We start from the raw sequence: 15,242 nt of genomic DNA on the forward strand, positions 1-15,242 counted from the left end.
GCGCAGCCGGCTCGGCGAGGGCGGCCGCCCGGGGCAGGGCGGCGGCGGGCCGGGGCCGGGCGCTCGCGGAGCGCTCGCCGCCTGGGCGCGAATTCCCCCCGCGGCGCCGTCTCCGCTGCCCGGCCCGTCAGCCCCCGGCCCGCCCCAGCATCCGAGAGGCTGGAGCGCCAGCCCCTGGGGGCCCCGGGCGGGGCGGCTGGCGGCCCTGGCGTCAGTGGGGCCGGGAATCCGCCCCGGGCTCCAGCCCGACGGCTGGAGGAGCTGCCCAAGGCGCAGGAGCCATCCGGGGCTGTGGCTCAGCACTTCGGAGAGCTCCTTCGGCGCTCAAACTGGCCCTGCCCGAAACCCGCATCGCGGCCCCCGCCTCCGCTGGCACCAGGCCGCGAAAGCGTGTCAGACCCGGGGGGGCGGGGGGCAGAGGGGGGTCCGGTCCCTGCGCGTCTCCACACGCACAGCCCAGGAGTTTACCGGGCGACCTTGGCTCACTGCCGTTCCTCACCCTCGTCTACCTCGCAGGGTTGCTGTGAGGATGGGGCGGGGGGGAGGGGAGAAGCCACATATGCTGCCCTGAGCGCCTCACGGGGAGGGCAGAGGGGGCTCTGGGCCTGTGTGTGGGAGAGTTACAAAGCACGGCCGGGTCTCGGCCCTTCTGGCTTCAGAAACGGGACCCGGGTGGGTGTGCGCCGGACCCCGCGCCTCTTCCCTCAGAAGCAGGTCCCAGGGAGCTTCGCCCCGCGTGTGCTGAGGGAACGAGCAACGCGGGGCTCCGTCCCAGAGGAGAGGCTGCCGGCTCACTTGGGCTGCTCGCGCCCGCCCGCGCCGGTGGCAAGGCTGCGGCAAAGCACCCGGGGAGCGGCGCTTGCTCTGGGTGTTTCCGTTCTCCTTGCTGCAGTAGGAGTCACAGCTCACGGAACATGGGCTCATTTTCCCTCTGTGAACCTGGGAGTTGTTACTTTATAACGACCAGCCAGTCTGGGCATAAGAAAGCCATATATCCTGCATACGAAGAGCAAGCGCGTGCTCCGAGCGTGGAGCTTTTTATAGCCAACCCGGCGCTATCCGCGCGCACGAGGCAGGCTCGGGGGAAACCCCAAAGTTTGCATCACTACAGGCAATGTTTGGGAGAGGGTGGAAATCCTGGCGAGGGGAGAAGAGGAGTGAGCATGCTCACTGGCCACTGAGAGACAAAATTTCGGGGAGGGGTAGAACGGAATATCCTGGAAAAGGGCATTGCTGGCTGGAACCCTGGACAGGAGCACTCCACACTGCAACATTTTGTTGCAGGGCCCACTTGTATCTGTGTAGTGGCCAATAATTCCCCCAAATCTATATCTTCCTCCGTTTCAAAGCAAGTCATATAAATCAATGAAAGAGAGAGCGCAAGAGCGCTGGTCATTAGTAACAGGGCAGGGTTGGGGTGGCAAAACATGGACACCACACTGCTGCCTTTCTCCTCCCATCCCATGGCTGTCTGTATGTTTGAAAGGCGAATGGGGCAGTGCTTACAGTTTTCCAGTGCATCATTCCCCCTGCTCAGGAGCTGGCTTGAGTGGCTTCAGGAAAAGAAGCAATGGCAGTTCCAGGGTTATGGCAATAAGGGTGATACAATTCTGATGCTTTTCTCTCTCTCTCTCTCTCTCTCTCTCACACACACACACACACACACACACGCCAAAGAGTTGACTTCTTTGTAGGGTAGGGCCTGAGGCAAGGTGGTGCATTACATGCTTCCCTCACACCCAAACCCAGCTGTGCACACCCATGGATGCACGCATGTGTACATGCCTGCATCTCCATCAGCTTCCCCCAGTTTGGAGCAGGGAGGGATGGCCCATGCCATTTGGATGTCTAAGGAGGAGGACAGGTTGGCACCCTGGCCCCCATTCCATGTACAGAAGCTGACTGGACTAGTAGCTGAATTTATTTCAACACTGGTGATGGGGCAGTGTCCTAAGGGCAACGGGCCATCTATTTTAGGGGGTGGAAAGCAGGCCATGTGGCACACACCCCTCTTTCATCCCAACACCTCACTGCTGCTTTCTGTCCCCAGGCATCCACAAACCCAGGCATGTGCCTGAGCATGTCAGGGGCAAGGTTACACATAGTTATCTTATAATGAGTCAGTCCATTGCACAGAAATACAGGAGGAGGAGCTTGGTAGCCCCATCGAGAGCATCTGGGTTGAAATAAATGGAGCAAAGAATAAAAGGAACCTGGTGGTCAGAGTCTACTACCGGCCACCCAATCAAGGAGAAGACAAGGATGAAACTTTTGAAAAGCAAATAGCCAATGTTTTAAGGAAGCATGATGTAGTAGTAATGGGGGACTTCAATTTCCCCGATATTTGTTGGGAGACAAATTCTGCAAAACATGGCCCCTCCAGGAAATTCCTGACTTGTGTGGCGGATAACTTTCTCCTACAGAAAGTAGAGGAAGGAACTAGAGGATCGGCTATCCTTGACTTGATCCTAACCAACAGAGATGACTTAGTGGATAAAGTAGCAGTTACAGGAACTCTGGGGGAAAGCGACCATGTTGTACTTGAGTTCTTGGTTCTAAGGGAAGCAAAAGCCGAGTGTAGTCAAACGCGTACCCTGGATTTTAGGAAAGCTGATTTTCATAAACTCAGAACAATGATCAGTAAGGTCCCAAGGCAAGCGATGCTAGCGAGAAAAGGAGTCCAAGATGGGTGGGAGCTTTTAAAAAAGGAAATTCTCAAGGCACAATCACAAACAATTCCAACAAGAAGAAAAGGTGGAAGACAACAGAAGAAGCCAATGTGGCTTCACAAAAAGCTTAGGGATGACCTGGAAACAAAAAAGGACACATATAGGAAGTGGAAAGAAGGCCAAGTAACAAAGGAAGAGTACAGGCAGATAGCACAGAATTGCAGGGATGGCGTCAGGAAGGCTAAAGCTGAGAATGAGCTGAGGTTAGCAAGGGATGTTAAAAACAACAAAAAGGCTTTCTTCAGCTACGTGCATAGTAAAAGGCAGAGGAAAGAAATGGTGGTTCAGCTATTAAATAAGGATGGAAAAATGATAACAGATGACAAAGAAAAGGCAGAGGTGCTCAATTCCTACTTTGGCTCAGTCTTCTCCCAAAAGAGGGTCTATGACCCCCCTGGCAAAGGCGAAGTACAGGCTGAAGGGGCAGGATTGCAGCTTGAGATCGACAGGCATATGGTCAAGGAACACCTCATTACTTTGAATGAGTTCAAATCTCCAGGGCCAGATGAACTGCATCCTAGAGTCATAAAGGAACTGGCAGAAGAACTCTCAGAACCGCTGTCTATTCTCTTTGAGAAATCATGGAGGACGGGGGAAGTGCCAGATGACTGGAGGAGGGCTAACGTTGTCCCTATCTTCAAAAAGGGTAAAAAGGAGGAACCTGGGAATTACAGACCAGTCAGTCTGACATCAATCCCTGGGAAAATTCTGGAGCAGATCATAAAGCAATCCATCTGGAAGCACCTTGACAACAATGCCGTGATTACTCGAAGCCAACATGGATTTGTCAAAAACAAGTCCTGCCAGACAAATCTGATCCCATTTTTTGATCAAGTAACCTCCCTTGTAGACCGTGGGAATGCTGTAGACATCATATACCTTGACTTCAGCAAAGCTTTCGACAAAGTGCCCCATGATATCCTGATGAGCAAATTAGCTCGAAGTGGGCTAGATGAAACAACGATCCGGTGGATCCACAGTTGGCTACAGAATCGGACTCAAAGAGTGCTTATCAATGGGACCTTCTCAAGCTGGGGAGAGGTCATGAGTGGGGTACTGCAGGGCTCAGTCCTGGGCCCAGTGCTCTTCAACATTTTTATTAATGACTTGGAGGAGGAGGTGCAGGGAATGCTGATCAAATGTGCAGATGACACAAAATTGGGAGGGATAGCTAATACTTTGGAAGACAGAAACAAAATTCAAAGTGATCTGGATAGACTGGAGCGCTGGGCAGAAAACAACAGAATGGCATTTAATAGGGATAAATGCCAAGTTCTGCACCTAGGAAAAAGAAACCAAATGCACAGTTACAAGATGGGGGATACATGGCTCAACCACACTACGAGCGAGAAGGATCTTGGAATTGTTGTCGATCACAAGCTGAATATGAGCCAACAATGTGATGTGGCTGCAAAAAAGGCAAATGCTATTTTGGGCTGCATTCATAGAAGCATCGGTTCCAAATCCCAGGAAGTACTAGTTCCCCTCTACTCATCACTGGTTAGGCCTCATCTGGAGTACTGTGTCCAGTTCTGGGCACCACACTTTAAGAAGGATGCAGACAAACTGGAGAGGGTTCAGAGGAGGGCAACAAAGATGATCAGGGGACAGGAAACAAAGCCCTATGAAGAGAGACTGAAAGAACTGGGCATGTTTAGCCTTGAGAAGAGAAGACTGAGGGGAGATATGATAGCACTCTTCAAGTACTTGAAAGGTTGTCACAGAGAAGAAGGCCAGGATCTCTTCTTGATCATCCCAGAGTGCAGGACACGGAATATTGGGCTGAAGTTACAGGAAGCCAGATTCCGGCTGAACATCAGGAAAAACTTCCTGAGTGTCAGAGCAATACGACAATGGAACCAATTACCTGGGGAGGTGGTGGGCTCTCCCACACTGGAGGCCTTCAAGACGAGGCTGGACAGCCATTTGTCAGGGATGCTCTGACTTGGATTCCTGCATTGAGCAGGGGGTTGGACTCGATGGCCTTGTAGGCCCCTTCCAACCCTACTATTCTATGATTCTATGATTCTAGCCCAGTACTCTCCAGGGTTTCCAGCAGGTGTTTTTCCAGCCCTACCTGGAGATGCTGGGGACTGAAGCTGCAACCTTCTGCATGCAAAGCAGGTGCCCTGCCACTGAGCTGCAGCCCTTCCTGGCATGGTCCCAAGTGTTGCTTAAATAAGCCATGGTGGGCTGCAGTGATTCTGTGAACCGGCCCTGTGATTCTATAGGTGGGAGGGGGAGAAGCAAGAGAAGGAAAGCTCTCACCTCAAGCTCAGCTGTGAAACATCACAGGTATTCAGGGGGGGGGGGGAGCCATAGCATAGCACCTTATTTGCATGCAAAAGGTCCCAGACTCAACCCTTTATGCTGACGGATTTGGTAGGAGGAGCTAGGAAAGATCAGAGGCCTTTCCAGTTGGGCAATATGGGGCTAGGGGAATCCATGGTCTGACTTGCTATAAGGCAGTTTCCTATGACCAACTACTGCATATCATAGCGACAGCCCAATATCCGGAGCGATGGCAACAGAAAGTGTTGTTTGAATTAAGCTGAACTGATTGCTCAAACTGATCATGTTAGTAGCCTAATCATAGCAGACTCCTGTATTCTTTCTTACCTCCAAGTTGATGTGAAGGGAGATGCAATTTTCTATTACTTCTCAACTCTTTCACTCCTTGTCTGCCGAGTGTTGATGCACCCATGGTGCCACACTAACTCCCTCTGCTGGCCCTTTGGTTCCTATTATTACTCCATATTTTTCACTAAGCCTCTATCCCTTCACATACTGACTGCCCTCACAATTCCTAGGCAATGCCATGGAGAACACATTTACTGAAACATACGTTTTCTCACCTCCAGTAGGGTTTACTGCAGTCTCCCTATTCTACATTAACTCCTTCTAAATGGAGAATGTTCAGAATTAACCCACTCTGAGAATACTTGTGTGAAAAGCAGTATATAGATTAAAATGAATTAGAGTTTTACCATTACTATTTATAATTTTATGGGGCCGTGGTGGCTTAGTGGTTAAGACGCCGAACTGCAGACCGGAAGGTCGGCAGGACAGCAGTTCGAGACCTGAGTGCTGCGTGACGGAGTGAGCTCCTGTCTTCAGTCCCAGTTTCTGCCAACCTAGCAGTTCGAAAGCAAGAAATTGCAAGTAGATAAATAGGTACCACTTCGGCAGGAAAGGTAACAGCGTTCCATGCACCTCGGTGTTCAGTCATGCCGGCCACATGACCACGGAAGCGTCTTCGGACAGCGCTGGCTCTTCGGCTTAGAAATGGAGATGAGCACCACACCCTAGAGTCGGACACGACTGGTTTGGGACACCTTTACCTTTTTTTTACTTTTTATTTATAATTTAGGTACTGTTGTGGCCCAGCTCCAGCACTACAGTGGGCCTTATAGTTTGCCTCCAGAATTTGATCAGAAGTGGTTTGGAGGGGTTTGGGCCTATTCAGGCTGCAGAATGTCAGAATCAGGGTCAGCTTCTGTCCATCAGTATTATCAGAAGAAAGCAGGCAGGAGTTAAATTACTCCCATCCAGCTGCTAACTTCAGCCTTGACAGAGAAGGAAACCGGCAGCCCCTCTGTGAGAACATAAGAGAAGAATGGGGTGTTATTGCCAAGTGGATTAGTAAAGGCTAACCTTCTCCAACCTGGTGCCCTACAGATGTGTTGGACTAAAACTCTCATCACTCCCTGTTGTAGTCCAACACATCTGGAGCAGACACTGAAACAGGGCACAGAGAGAATTAAGCAGATGTCAATTAAGTTCTGGGTGCCACATTTTAAGAAGGATGTAGACAAACCAACAGTTGCCTAGATGAAGGCAACTAGGATGGTGTGGGATCTGGATGCTAAGTCCAGTGAGGAACAGTTGAAAGAGCTGAGTATGTTTAGCTTAAAGAGAAGATGAAGAGGAGACATGATAGTTGTCTTCAAATATCTGAAGGGCTGTTACACAAAAGAGAACCATTGTAGTTTAATGGTTAGAGTGTTGGACTGGAACTCGGGAGAACTGGGTTCTAGTCCCCACAAAGCTCACTGGGTGACTTCAGGTCAGACGCTGATTCTCAGCCTAATCTACCTCACAGGGTGGTTGTGAGGATAAAATGGAGAACCATGCAAGTTGCCGTGGGTTCCTTGCAAGAAGAAAAAGGGTGGGATATAAGTGGATGGATGGATGGATGGATGGATGGATGGATGGATGGGGCAGGCTTGTTCTCTGTTGCTCGAGGGAAGGACTGGAACCAATGGGTGGGAATTGTAGAAAAGCAGATGTTGGCTAAACATTAGGAGAAACTACTGGTGAGAACTGTTGGACAGTCTAACAGACTACCACAGGAGGTGGTGGGCTCTCCTTCTCTGGAAAGCCCACCATTTAAGCAGAGGCCGTGACCATCAGGGATGCTGTAATAGCAATCTGCATTGCAGATCCTGCATTGAGTAGGAGATTGGACTAGATGAACTCCAGGATCCCTCCCAACTCTAAAATTCTATGGTTCCATTATTATTTGTGCCCAGAGGAGCTTCATCAATCAACTTTCATCCCTGTTCCACTTTCACACATACTTCGTTTAACAAATATATGTTTGTGAGACTGAACCAATGTGGGCAGTGCAGTGAACATGTAGTGCGACTTAAATAAGCATGCTGAAACCTTCACCTTCAGGGAAACAAATCCTCTCTCTGCCATGAATGGTTGTTGTCCAGACCTAAGCACGCCAGTGTGGATGGAATAAAATGCACTGGAAACCAAGAGCTCATGTGAAGTGGAATTAACACATTACAGTTAGGGAACACTTGGAAGACAGAACATAAAATTACTGTCTAAAGCAACAAATACAGTAGAAAGTCATATTCGATGCCAGGTTATCTTATGATTGTGCTTCATATTTTCAGCAGAATTTAACTTAATATCCTTTTTGCAAGATTGACTGTTAGGCAGAACATCTATTTAATGATGGGTATACATAATGTAAAAGATATTTTAGCCAATTACCCATGAACATAGTATTCGTCCTATATTCAATAAGGAACCAGGTTTCTCCCTTTATTTACACTTGCTTGATTTTGAAGTACATTATTAGTCTAATGGTGTATTAGTGCAGCTTGAATCACTGACATGTCTTATTTAACCTTATTTTGAAGGATTATCCATATCGTAGCAGCTGAAAGAATTAGAGGCATTCATTCAGCTTTGAATAAATAACAAATGATATTTTAAAATCCTCCTGATTTCCCTATGCACAAAATCTGTACAGAGACAGAGATACCTAATCAGACATTACTTCCTTTAATAAATCTACATTAGAACATAAAAGAGTGGTGCTGGGTATCGTACACTGCACTGGGAGATCTCTGTGGCTTAAATATACTTTTTTAAATATGCACAGCAGAACATTAGACAGGACTCCTAGAGAATTACAGTATATGCTCATCTGGAAATACTGCTGCTTTTCCACTTCTAAATCACTTCATTATTAATGCTGTTCAGAGATGACATATACAGGCTGCACTAGTATAAACAGAACAATTAAACATCTTCTCCCCTAGATGCTTATTTTCCTTAATAACTGCCAATATTGGGCCATGTGTGTGGCTAACAGGTCAACCAATTACAACTAAAGAATGAAAAACCACACATTTGTGTCTGGCTCTTCATTTCAGCTTTACGTGCTGATTTTAAATGTTTGTGGGTCTATAAAAACAAAAGCAGGAAATGCCTCCAAATTGTTCCCTGAGGTAAGGAGCCACATATTAAGGTTTTGAGCATATGCATCTTTTGTTCAGGTAATGAGAACCCTGGGTAATAAAAACTAAGCACTCAATTTAAAGATAGATGCATGTAATTATCTCAGTATCCAGCACCTACACTTCTACTACTTGTATGCTATTTTGTTATATATGATCTTGTCAATCAGGAAAGAGATGTTCTCAGCAGAAGGGCAGCACACTCTGGGCTCATCCCTCAGCCAGAGGACCAAGGGCCAATAGGAGGTTGCATCCCCTACCTCTTAGGAAGAACCTCATCATCATCATGGCAAGAAGGAGACCAACCTGGACCCATCCATCAGCCAGATGGAGCAGTTGCAGGGAGATTGCTTCACCCCTACTTTGTCAGTCAGCTGCAGTTGTCCTTGATCTTTTTTGGCTGAAGAGTGGGGTAAAAATGTGTTAAATCAACTTCCCCCAACCTGGTGCCCTACAGATGTGTTGGACTGGAGACCAACACATCTAGAGGGTACCAAGTTAAGGAAGACTGCTCGAAAATGATTCCTGGGATGGAATGATAATGGGAGCTTGGCTGGCTGGGGGATTCTGGGATTCATAGAATCATAGGGTTGGAAGGGGCCTACAAGACCATCGAGTCCAACCCCCTGCTCAATGCAGGAAGCCTGATTCCCAGGCGGTCTCCCATCCAAGTACCAACCAGGGCTGACCCTGGAGTTGTAGTCCAACACATTTGGAGAGCAGCAGGTTGGGGAAGGCTGATTTGGGTGGATGGATGGATGGATGCCTCCATGAAAGCCAACAGCTTTCTTATCAGGAGACAAGAGGACTTGGGATTTGTAACAAGTGATATTAAACATGTTTTAGGCTGCCTTAGCCTCTGGGAGTTTCCTAGTGAGTAAGACCTACTGAATTAAATGGCACATGCATGCAGATAAATGGGCAGAAGATCCAAAGGGTCTTGCACACATGCCTAAAGCACTTGCACACAAGCATGGGGGTTCTGCTAATTGCCCTTTCCCACTCTGCCCTGCATGCCGCATCTGCAACACACAAGAACAAATTTTCAAGGGTTGGGGGAAGGAAGGGACTGAGGTGGGGACTGACCTTAACCTGGAACAAGTCACTTGTGAATCCTGTTATTGTAGGACAAAAGCAGAAGAGAGCCATTTGTAAACTCATTGTACATTCTGGTCAGTGTAGACAGGGCCGGCTCAAAGCCACGATGGGCCCCAGGGGTAGCTGTGTGTAGTAGGCCCCCTACCCTGCCCCCAACACTGAACTTACACACAGCATTTGTGCGTACACACACACAGTCAACAATGTACAATAATAATGCAAAAACATTTTTCATTATGTATTTTAGTGGAAATCATCTTCCATGTTTTCTTGGAAGTAAAAGACCAAGATCTCTTCCATGGTAGAGAACTCAAATACAGACACAAGCTTCCCTTTTTACAGCATACAACTTAGCAATACAAAACACATTGAACCTCTCCCTCTCCTCACACACACACACTCAAGAAAAAGACACAAATTGACTCACTGACTCATTCAAACACAAACGGACACACACATATAAACAGCCAGTGCTGGCCAAGGACATTTTGCTGCCTGAGGAGGACTACCAAATGCCTCCCATTTCCCACTGGATGATCTTGGCCAATCACCTCTCAGCCTAATCTACCTCACAGAACTGGTGTGAGGGGAAAATGGGGAGAGGAAAGGCAAAATATAAATATAATAAAATAATTCTATACTAGAAAAACATAATTGTCTTACAATATGTTAATAATAAGTCTCCCTAGCATGCAAAATGGCCAGTTGCATGCCTGTATGCACTCATTTACATACATGTACAATAGAGGTGCATCAAGTACCCCACTTGGAAATTTATCTTACAGAGACCCTGGGGAAGGAGCCTGAAGACTGAAACCAACTATTATAACTCATACTAAACATTCCCCTTCCCCTTCATGGATCACTGCCTTGTTGTGGCAAAGGGGCTTGCCTAACTCAGTGAAGCCATAAGCTATGCTGTGCAGGGCCACCCAAGATGGACAGGTCATGGCAGACAGTTCTGACAAAATGTGGTCCACTGGAGAAGGAAATGGCAACCCACTCCAGTATTCTGGCCAAGAAAACCCTATGGAACGTATCACAAGGCTAAAAGATATGACGCCGGAAGATGAGCCCCTCAGGTCGGAAGGTGTCCAATATACTACTGGGGAAGAGCAGAGGGAATTTCCAAGTAGTGCCAGAAAGAGTGAAGCGGCTGGGCCAAAGCCGAAAGGACACTCAGCTGTGGATGTGTCTGGTGGTGAAAAGAAAATCCGATGCTGTACAGAACAATATTGTTTAGGAACCTGGAATGTCAGATCAATGAATCAAGGTAAGTTGGAGGTGATCAAACATGAGATGGCAAGATTGAACATCGACATCTTGGGAATCAGCAAACTAAAACGGACAAGCATGGGTGAATTTAATTCAGGTGACCATTATATCTACTACTGTGGGCAAGAATCCCTTAGAAGAAATGGAGTAGCACTCATAGTCAACAAAAGGGTGGGAAAAGCCGTACTGGGGTACAATCTTAAAAACGATAGAATGATCTCAGTAAGAATCCAAGGCAAACCATTCAACATCACAGTAATTCAAGTCTATGCCCCAACCACTGAGGCCGAAGAAGCTGAGGTTGATCGGTTCTATGAAGACCTACAACACCTTCTAGAACTAACACCAAAAAAAGATGTCCTCTTCATCATAGGGGATTGGAAAGCTAAAGTAGGAAGTCAAGAAATCACCGGGATAACAGGCAAGCATGGCCTTGGTGTACAAAATGAAGCAGGACAAAGGCTAATAGAGTTCTACCAAGAGAACATGCTGATCATAGCAAACACTCTTTTCCAACAGCACAAGAGGAGACTCTACACATGGACATCACCAGATGGTCAATATCGAAATCAGATTGATTATATCCTTTGCAGCCAAAGATGGAGAAGCTCTATACAGTCAGTCAAAACAAGACCTGGAGCTGACTGTGGCTCGGATCATGAGCTTCTTATTGCAAAATTTTGGCTTATATTGAAGAATGTAGGGAAAACCACTAAACCATTCAGGTATGATCTAAATCATATCCCTGATGAATATACAGTGGAGGTGAGGAATAGATTTAAGGGATTAGACCTGATAGACAGAGTGCCTGAGGAACAATGGATGGAGGTCTGTCACACTGTTCAGGAGGCAGTAACTCAATCCATCCCAAAGAAAAAGAAATGCAAGAAAGCAAAGTGGCTGTCTGATGAGGCTTTACAAGTAGCTGAGGAAATAAGGGAAGTGAAAAGCAAGGGAGAAAGGGGAAGATATACCCAACTGAATGCAGAGTTCCAGAGAATAGCAAGGAGAGACAAGAAGGCCTTCTTAAATGAACAATGCAAAGAAATCGAGGAAAACAATAGAATGGGAAAGACTAGAGATCTTTTCAAAACAATCGGAGATCTCAAGGGAACGTTTTGTGCAAAGACGGGCATGATAAAGGACAAAGAAGGCAGGGACCTAACAGAAGCAGATGAGATTAAGAACAGGTGGAAAGAATACACAGAAGAACTATACAGGAAAGATCTGAATGTCCCTGATAGCCATGATAGTGCGGTCACTGAACTTGAGCCGGACATCCTCGAGAGTGAAGTCAAGTGGGCCTTAGGAAGCATTACTAACAACAAAGCTAGTGGAAATGAAAGTGCTGCACTCAATATGCCAACAAATCTGGAACACTCAACAGTGGCCACAAGACTGGAAAAGGTCAGTTTACATTCCAATTCCAAAGAAGGGCAATGCCAAAGAGTGTTCAAACTACTGTACAATTGTGCTCATTTCACATGCCAGCAAGGTTATGCTCAAAATCAAACAAGCTAGGCTTCAGCAGTATGTGAACCAAGAACTACCGAAAGTACAAGCTGGGTTTCGAAGAGGCAGAGGAACTAGAGATCAAATCGCCAACATTCGCTGGATCATGGAGAAAGCAAGAGAATTCCAGAAAAATGTCTATTTCTGCTTCATTGACTACGCTAAAGCCTTTGATTGTGTGGATCACAACAAACTGTGGCAAATTCTGAAAGAGATGGGAGTACCAGACCACCTTACCTGTTTCCTGAGAAACCTGTACGAGGGTCAAGAAGCAACAGTAAGAACCGGACATGGAACAACCGATTGGTTCAAAATTGGGAAAGGGGTACGACAAGACTGTATATTGTCGCCCTGCTTATTTGATATGCAGAGTACATCATGAGAAACGCCAGGTTGGAGGAATCACAGGTCGGAATTAAGATTGCCGGGAGAATTATCAACAACCTCCGATATGCAGACGATACCACCCTAATGGCAGAAAATGAAGAGGATCTAAAAAGCCTCTTGTTGAGGGTGAAAGTGGAGAGTGCAAAAGCTGGTTTGAAACTCAACATTAAAAAAACTAAGATCATGGCATGTGGCCCCATCACTTCCTGGCATATAGAAGGGGAAGAAATGGAAGCTGTGACAGATTTTATTTTCTTGGGCTCCAAGATCACTGCAGACGGTGACTGTAGCCATGAAATTAAAAGACGCTTGCTCCTTGGGAGGAAAGCTATGGCAAACCTAGACAGCATAGGAAGAAGCAGAGACATCACCTTGCTGACAAAGGTCCGTCTAATCAAAGCTATAGTTTTCCCAGTAGTAACGTATGGCTGGGAGAGCTGGACTATAAGGAAGGCTGAGCACCGAAGAATTGATGCTTTTGAACTGCAGTGCTGGAGAAGACTCTTACGAGTCCCCTGGACTGCAAGGAGGTCAAATCAGTCAACCCTAAAGGAAATCAACCCTGAGTGCTCATTGGAAGGACAGATACTGAAGCTGAAGCTCAAATATTTAGGCCACCTAATGCAAAGAGAAAAGTCACTGGAAAAGACCCTGATGCTGGGAAAGATTGAAGGCAAAAGGAGAAGGGGACGGCAGAGGATGAGATGGCTAGATAGCATCACCGATGCAATGAATATGGACTTGAGCACACTCTGGGAGAGAGCGCAGGACAGGGAGACCTGGCATGCTATGATCCATGGGGTCACGAAGAGTTGGACATGACTGAAGGACTGAACAACAACAACAAAACATTCCCCTTAGGGGAAAAAAATTAGAACTATATTTTCTTGCTTCTCATATGCCCCACCCATATGCCTCCATGTCCTGCATGAACATCAACTCAAAGAAACTTTATTAACAGCAAAACCAGCAGGTAAAGATAAAACAGCTCCTATACAGGAAGTCATATTGGCTACAAAAACAGATGAAAGATCAAGCTGAAAGTTAACAGTTTAAAAATGACAAAGTCTTGTGGCATCATAAAGACTAACAAATTTATTCTAGCATAAGCTTTCATGGACTGTACTGCACATCATCAGATGACTGGAGAATTATGGAGATTTTCAGGTTTATACACAGTACATATGGTGTGTGGGGGGACTGTGAACAGTGAGGTCAGAAGGAAATTAAATGTAGAAAGTATTTAATGAAGGAAAGTATCCTTTTCATTAAATACTTCACAGTCCCCCACCTCAACTGCATTTCCCTTAAAAAACCAGCCACCACCAACCCACTAGCAGTCTATAGACAACAACTCTGGACTACCCTGCCATGATGATACTACTCTCCCTCCTGGTGATATGGGTATAATAACCATTGACTACTTCGCAGTGCTGACACAATCCAAAGTCAGCTATAGTTCCACCCCCACCTCCACTTTCAGGGTATAATGGCAGACTTTATTTACAGCGGCAGAGGTGTGTGTGTGTGTTCCTAATGGATACCAAATGCAGTAAAACAAGGCATTTTTGCATGAAATGAGACCTGCGCTAGAAAGAATATGAACTTCTGTTGTTCCTGCTACCATTGTCTGGGGCTAGATACTACCCAGTCACAGTTACCCTAGAATTCTGGATCCCCCCCCCTTTTCCCCCCCCTATGGTTGGTAATCACTATTCCATGAGGGTAGACCAAAAAAAGCAGGGGTGCAAAATGAACTTGGAAGTCCCTTCGGCAGACAAGTCTTTACTCCATAGGAGGGATCTCCAACTTTGGGGGCCCATGGGCACATTTGGCAGTTGGAAAAGGTGACACAAATTGACTGCTGTAGGGTCAGGAGCCAATCACAAAGATGTTAGGAATGCCCCCTTATCTGTGTTCCTGCGTGTGCGCTACCCACAGTGCTGGCTGCAGGTTTTGGAGGACCCTTGGGCAACACACCCTCACTGGGCTCTCTCTCTCAGTGCACTTACCTTCTCACCGCCATTGTCACCACTTGCTATTGCTCCTCATTCTTTCTCCCCATTGCTGCCATTTGCTGGCTTGACAGGCAGAGAGCCAGTGAGCAAGTAGGCAGTGGCATCTGCTGCTCCCCTTCTCACCACCACCATTGCCTGGGCCAGAGCAAGAGGCAGGTGAACAAGCGGAGCGAGAAGCAGGTGAACAAGCACGTTGTAATGAAGTGGAAGAGCAAGGCCAAGGGGCTCTTGTCAGTGAGCCCCTGCTGGGGTGTGGGGTCTCAGCAGGTCCCCGACCATGCCTACCCTTAATGCTGATCCTCGCTACCCACTCTAGTTTCTCTCTCTGGCTTCTCTCTCTCTCTCTCTCTGGTTCCTACTTTCTATTTCTGGGTCCTCTTTCCTTCTTTCTGTTTCTCTGTCTACTCAGTTCCTCTTTCTTTCTCCCTCCACCCCTGCTCTCTGGTTCCTCTTTCTTCCTC

The sequence above is a fragment of the Heloderma suspectum genome, chromosome 3 (genome assembly GCF_057233095.1).
Source record: "Heloderma suspectum isolate Gila_16-S chromosome 3, 16-S_ref, whole genome shotgun sequence".
In the NCBI taxonomy this organism is placed as follows: domain Eukaryota; kingdom Metazoa; phylum Chordata; class Lepidosauria; order Squamata; family Helodermatidae; genus Heloderma; species Heloderma suspectum.